Below are 6,000 nucleotides of genomic sequence, written 5' to 3' on the forward strand. Positions count from 1 at the left end.
GCAGTCTGCACCACCCAGATTTACCTGGTAGCTGTGGCTGAGCAGTCAGACTTCCCTCAAGAAGAGTTAGGCAGTATGCAAAGTATACACAATATGTACTCAGACACAATAGCACAAGCAAACACTGACCAGAGCTTGGTTTCAAAAGTATATAGTTATTTATTTTCAAGAACACATAAGTTGAAAACACTCTAGTAAAATATAGTAAAACACTCTAAACACAGTTATATGGAAAGCAGTCCCAATCCTTATTCCTATCTAGACAACTCTAGGTTAACACCACATAATTCAAAACAGAGGTGAGCGCTTAACGTTAGATGACACTCTAGTAGGTAAAAAGAAGGGAGAAGGAGCAGAATTAGGATAAACACACCACTCTAAGGTTAAGAACACTTTTTGTAAGCTCAAAGAAGCACAAAGTCACAGGTGAGCAAAAGTCACTAAGCAGGGCCCACTCTTAGAGCAGACAGAGCGAAAACGTGCCCAAGATCACACAGTTGGTAGGGATTCAGAGTCTTGCAAAAGAGTTCGGAAAAGAGTTAGAGAGGCTTAGAAAGTTTAGCCAAAGTGTCCCAGGCAATCCCAGGATCGAAAGCCGGGGGCTAAAACTACCCCGTACAGTCGGTGGCAAGGGAAGCCAGGCGGAACACGGTACCTTAACGGAAAGGATCCTCCAGCGGGGGCAGTTGTTCCAGGCAGTGGCAGCAAGGCTCGACGTCGGTCAGGGGAGAAGGAGATCTCGCTGAAGAGCAGAAGAAGAAGGTTGTTGCACTGCCCGGGAAGAAACCAGCCGCGGAGTCCTCGGATTAAAGGGTTGTACCGACTTTCGCGGTTGGGGTAAAAGTGGTGGGGGTTCCGGTTGCCGGGGTGCTTGGCACTGGCAAGGCGGCCACGAGATACCTCGAAGAGCGGAAAGAAGGTGAAAACTGGTTGTCCCCACCAGTCAAGGGAAGGAGCCACTCCGTTAAGAGTTCTCCTCGGTCGTCGGGAAAAGTGGTGAGATGGTTCAGCAGGGCTCCACCGGCGGTGTTGTCGTAGCAGATCAGCTCAGCTCGTCCCTCGTTGGATTCTTAGGTCCTGTGGCGACTTCTGAAGTTCCAGTCCCCAAAGCCCTGCTTTTATGCAGCAAACCCCCATTCACCCAGCCTAGCTGTCACTCAAACATGCTAAGTGGTGAGCCGGCCGGCTCACCACTTGGGCCAATCAGGACGGAGTGCGACTTGAGTTACCTAGGTAACTCAGTCCAGGGTGCCTAAATCCCCCTCCACCCCTCCTAAGTACCCCAGACAGAGTGGCACCACTTTGGAGGGCTTCTGTGGAGAAGCCCGCCAAAAGTGGGACAAAGGGCTCCACTTTGGGTCAGAGTTACAGAGGCGAATGCCAACGCCATTTTAGCATCAAGTTTTGGCAAAAAATCCCAACCGGAGTTATAATAATAAATATATAAACCGGCGGTATGTTTAAGGCTACCGTAAATAAATAATTAAATGTGTTAGCCTAAAACAATGGGAAATCCCATAGGAAAATATTTGCGGTCGAATATAAAACGTAGTTTCCACTGCCACCAGCCAAAACTCGATCAGGGGGGACGGAGACATGCCCCCTCGACTAACAGACCCTGGGGCAATTGAATTGCCCCAGCCAGTACGTCCACAATATGATGGTTTTGTACTGGTTCTGTTCAGGATTTAAGACTAGTAAAGTCTTTGGTGACTTTACATGCCCTGGGAGACAGTAGTCAGTCCCAGGGTATGGAGTCTATGTTGGGGAGTCCCTAGGACACCCCTGGGTTACGGCACAGAGGGTGCTGTGTAACCCACATCACAAAAATATATGAGGCCCTATGGAGTAAAAGACCCCATAGCCCATTCAACACAAGGTTTAACCAAGAAAACACACTTCAACATGCCCAAGAGTGAGGGTAAAAGAGTCTCACTCTTGGCAGGAGAAAAAATTAAACCCCAGCAATCCAGCAAAGCTGCTGGGGGACTCACTAGGTAGGGAAATTCAGCCTAAACAGAGAATTCTCCCTAACACTCGCCCCCCCCCAGACTAAGGGACAGGAGGATTTAATCCACTCCTGGATGAACCTCATACCTCTAGTCGATGATATACATCCTAGAGAGTCCATCAGCATTTTGATGGTGACACCCTGACCTGTGCTCAATGGTGAAATCAAACCCTTGCAGGCAGATTGACCATCTCAATAGTTTTGGATTTTCCCCTTTCATTTGCATTAACCATCTCAAGGGTTGGTGGTCAGTCTGAATAACAAAAGTAGAACCATACAAGTATGGCCTAAACTTCTTCAGTGCCCACACTATAGCAAAGCATTCTCTTTCGATAGTTGCCCACCTTGTCTCAGGATCCTTCAGTTTCCTACTGATGAAGCAAATGGGGTGCTCCCTACCCTTCTCATCCAGTTGGCTTAGAACTGCACCTATACCTACATTGGAAGCATCAGTTTGTACAATGAAAGTTTGGTGGTAGTCAGGAGCTCTTAATACTGGAGCTTGGCAAAGAGCTCTCTTCAGTTTTTCAAAGGCCTGATTGCACTCCTCATTCCATTTTACCTTTTTAGGGAATTTGGGAGAGGAGATTACATTCAGTGGAGAAGCTATGGTCCCATAGTTCTCAATGAAATTCCTGTAATACCCAGTGAGGCCTAGGAAAGCTCTCACTTGGGTTTGAGTAGTTGGTGTTGTCCAATTTTGCACAGCTTCAATCTTGCTGAGCAAAGGCCTTATTTCTCCACCTCCTACCTCATGTCCAAGGTAGACCACCTTACTTTGACCGATCTGGCACTTAGTGGCTTTGATTGTCAAATGGGCCTGTTCAAGGGCCTGCAACACATGTCCTAGGTGGTTCACATGCTCCTCCCAGGAGTGGCTGAAGACTGCAATGTCATCCAAGTATGCCATGCAGAAGTCTTCCATCCCAGCTAGAACTTGGTTCACCATCCTTTGGAATGTGGCAGGTGCATTTTTTAGTCCAAAAGGCATGACCTTAAACTGGTACAAGCCAACTGGGGTTGAAAATGCAGTTTTCTCCTTGGCATGGTCTGTCAGGGCTATTTGCCAATAGCCTGACGTCAGGTCAAATGTGCTGAGGTACTTGGCTGCACCAAGTTTATCCACCAACTCATCTGTCCTGGGCAAAGGGTGGGCATCAGTCTTGGTGACTGCATTTAGAGCTCTATAGTCCACACCGAATCTCAAGTCTTTGGATCCTGCCTTTGGTACTAACACAACTGGGCTAGACCATGGACTAGTAGAGGGCTCTATTACCCCGAGATCAAGCATCTTCTTGACCTCTCCTTTGATGTGGGTTCTGATATGTTCTGACATTCTGTATCCTCTGCTTTCGACTGGCAGACAGTCACCAGTGAGTATCTCATGCTGGCCCCAAGGGGTCAAGCCTGGTGACAGTGAGAACAGGGAGGCAAACTGATTTAACATAGATTTGCACTCCTCTTGTTGCTCAGGTGTCAGGTCTGAAGAGAGATTGACTCCTTCAACTTTTTCATCTAAAGGCACACCTCTGAGGAGATCAGGGAGAGATTCACTCTCTTCTTCCTCTGCAGCTGAAGCTAGAAGCAAGGCTCCTACATCAGGTCTGGAGATGTATGCTTTTAGTCGGTTGGTGTGGAAGACTCTAGGAGCTTCCCTGGGTCTGCCCAGATCCACCAGATAGTTGACCTCTCCAAGTTTTCCCACAATCTTGAAGGGTCCCATCCATTTGTCTTGCAAGGCCCTCTGCCTTGTTGGGAGCATAACTAGAACTAGCTGGTCTTGAGTAAACTCAACCATGTTAGCCTTCTGGTCGTGCCAATGTTTGACCAGAGCTTGACCAGCTTTCAAGTTGTCACTTGCTTCTGCCATCATGTGTGACATTCTCCTCCGGAGACCTATCACGTAGTCAGTCACTCTGACTGGCTTGAGGGGAGGAGCACCTTCCAATCCCTCCTTAATCAGGGCCAATGGACCTCTGACTGGATGGCCATAGAGAAGCTCAAAGGGAGAATAACCTACTCCCTCCTGAGGGACTTCTCTATAAGCAAAGAGAAGGCATGGCAGTAGAAGGTCCCACTTTTTCTTAAGGGGTTCTTCTAAAGCACCTATCATGCTCTTCATGGTTCTGTTAAACCTTTCAACCAACCCGTTTGTCTGAGGGTGGTATGCGGTTGAGAACTTGTAGGTAACTCCACAGGTTTTCCACATGGCTTTCATGTAGTGGGACATAAAGTTCGACCCCCTGTCAGAGATTACCTCCTTAGGAAACCCAACCCTGGTAAAAATACCAAGGAGGGCCTTAGCCACAGCCAGAGCTGTAACAGTCCTCATAGGAATTGCCTCAGGGTACCTAGTAGCATGGTCTACTACAACAAGGATAAACCTGTTGCCTGAGGAGGTTGGGGGATCAAGGGGACCAACAATGTCAATCCCTACCCTCTCAAATGGGACTCCCACAACTGGGAGAGGCACTAAAGGTGCCACATTCTTGGAACCAACCTTACCAGAAGTCTGGCAGGTGTGGCAGCTCTTACAATATCTATCTACTTCAGCCCCCATCTTTGGCCAATAAAAGTAGAGAGAGAGCCTTTCCTTGGTCTTCTTGAAACTCAAGTGACCAGCCAAAGGTATCTCATGGGCTAGTTGTAAGAACTGTTGTCTGTTCTCTTGTGGGACTACAAAGCGTTTGTAGTCTCCAGGTTCAGACTCAGTCGGTTCACTGTAGAAGAGGCCATCTTCCCAGTGTAACCTATACTTCCCAGGCTCTTGCCCATCAGCCTGAGAAGCTGCCTGGTGGCGGAGACCTTCCAGAGTTGGACATTCTCTTTGCCCCTTACGAAAAGCTGCCCTGTTAGGCCCACCTTCTGCCAGTAAAGACTGCAGCTCAGGATGGTCCTCAGGGTCCAAATCTCCAATAAGGTTGGGGCCTCCTTCTAGCTCTTCCTCAGAGTCTAGCTCAACCGCACAGGGTTGTACCTCCCTCTCAGCCTCAGCTGGAGGTGGAGTTACAGGTGTAACTTTGGACAACCTAGGGGAAGTCCTTGTTGGAAGCACTGGAGTGCTTGCTGCTGGCTTTTTCCTAGGAGTCTTGGGTTGCCCCTTTGCTCCTGATCTGGTAGTTACTGCAGTAAGTTGCTCCAGTGGGAGAGGAGTGATTTCTGTCATCATCTCCTGAGATACCCCTCGCAGGGTTTTCTCTCTTGCAGGTTTTGTGAGCTCCTGTAACCTTTTGCTAGGTGGTCTGGGGGTATGTGACACAACTCCAAGAGCTTTGAGGTCATTACCCAACAGAACCCTACCTGGCACTTCACATTGTACACTGACAGGTATTTTTACAGCCATATCATTACATTGGATGAGAACTGGTAACTGGGGACACATCTGCACAGGCCCACCAGCTAACTTGGTGAGGCATTTGGGTGCCTTAGCAACATCCTCTGCCTTGAAAAATGATTCCTCCACCACAGTTATGCTGGCTCCAGTGTCCCTAATGGCAGGAGTCTCCTGAAAATTCACCTGGACACTGTCCTTATAATACTCTTTAGTATTATCTGGGATAGAGTTATAGACATCTAAATTCTGTTGTTCCCACAACCCCAGAGAGACTAAAGAAACACTAGCTGAGACTCCAGTGGGTTCATCAGCTAGTAATAGAAAGTTTCCACTTGCCATATGTACTTCCTCTTCTGGAGCGAAGGCTAAGGAGGCAAGCTGGACCCCTGAAGGTTTACCCTTACATCTGGGATCTCCTTTCACATGGTCAGTAGCCTTACAAACAAAGCATGAGCCAAAGGCTCGCTGGAATGGAGGCTTGTTCTGACCTCCTTCTGGTCTGGGACCAGAAGGTACACTAGCCTGATTTGGTTTCCCTTGTGGCTTACCCTTATAGTTTTGTTTGGGGCCCTCTTTGGAATTTGTAGTATTAGAATTCTCTTTGGAGTCCTTTTTAGGCTGATTCTCCCCATCCTTCTTCTGGGTTACCCCAGAA

This window comes from Ambystoma mexicanum, chromosome 7p (genome assembly GCF_040938575.1).
Source record: "Ambystoma mexicanum isolate Mex_15411 chromosome 7p, UKY_AmexF1_1, whole genome shotgun sequence".
Taxonomy (NCBI): Eukaryota; Metazoa; Chordata; class Amphibia; order Caudata; family Ambystomatidae; genus Ambystoma; species Ambystoma mexicanum.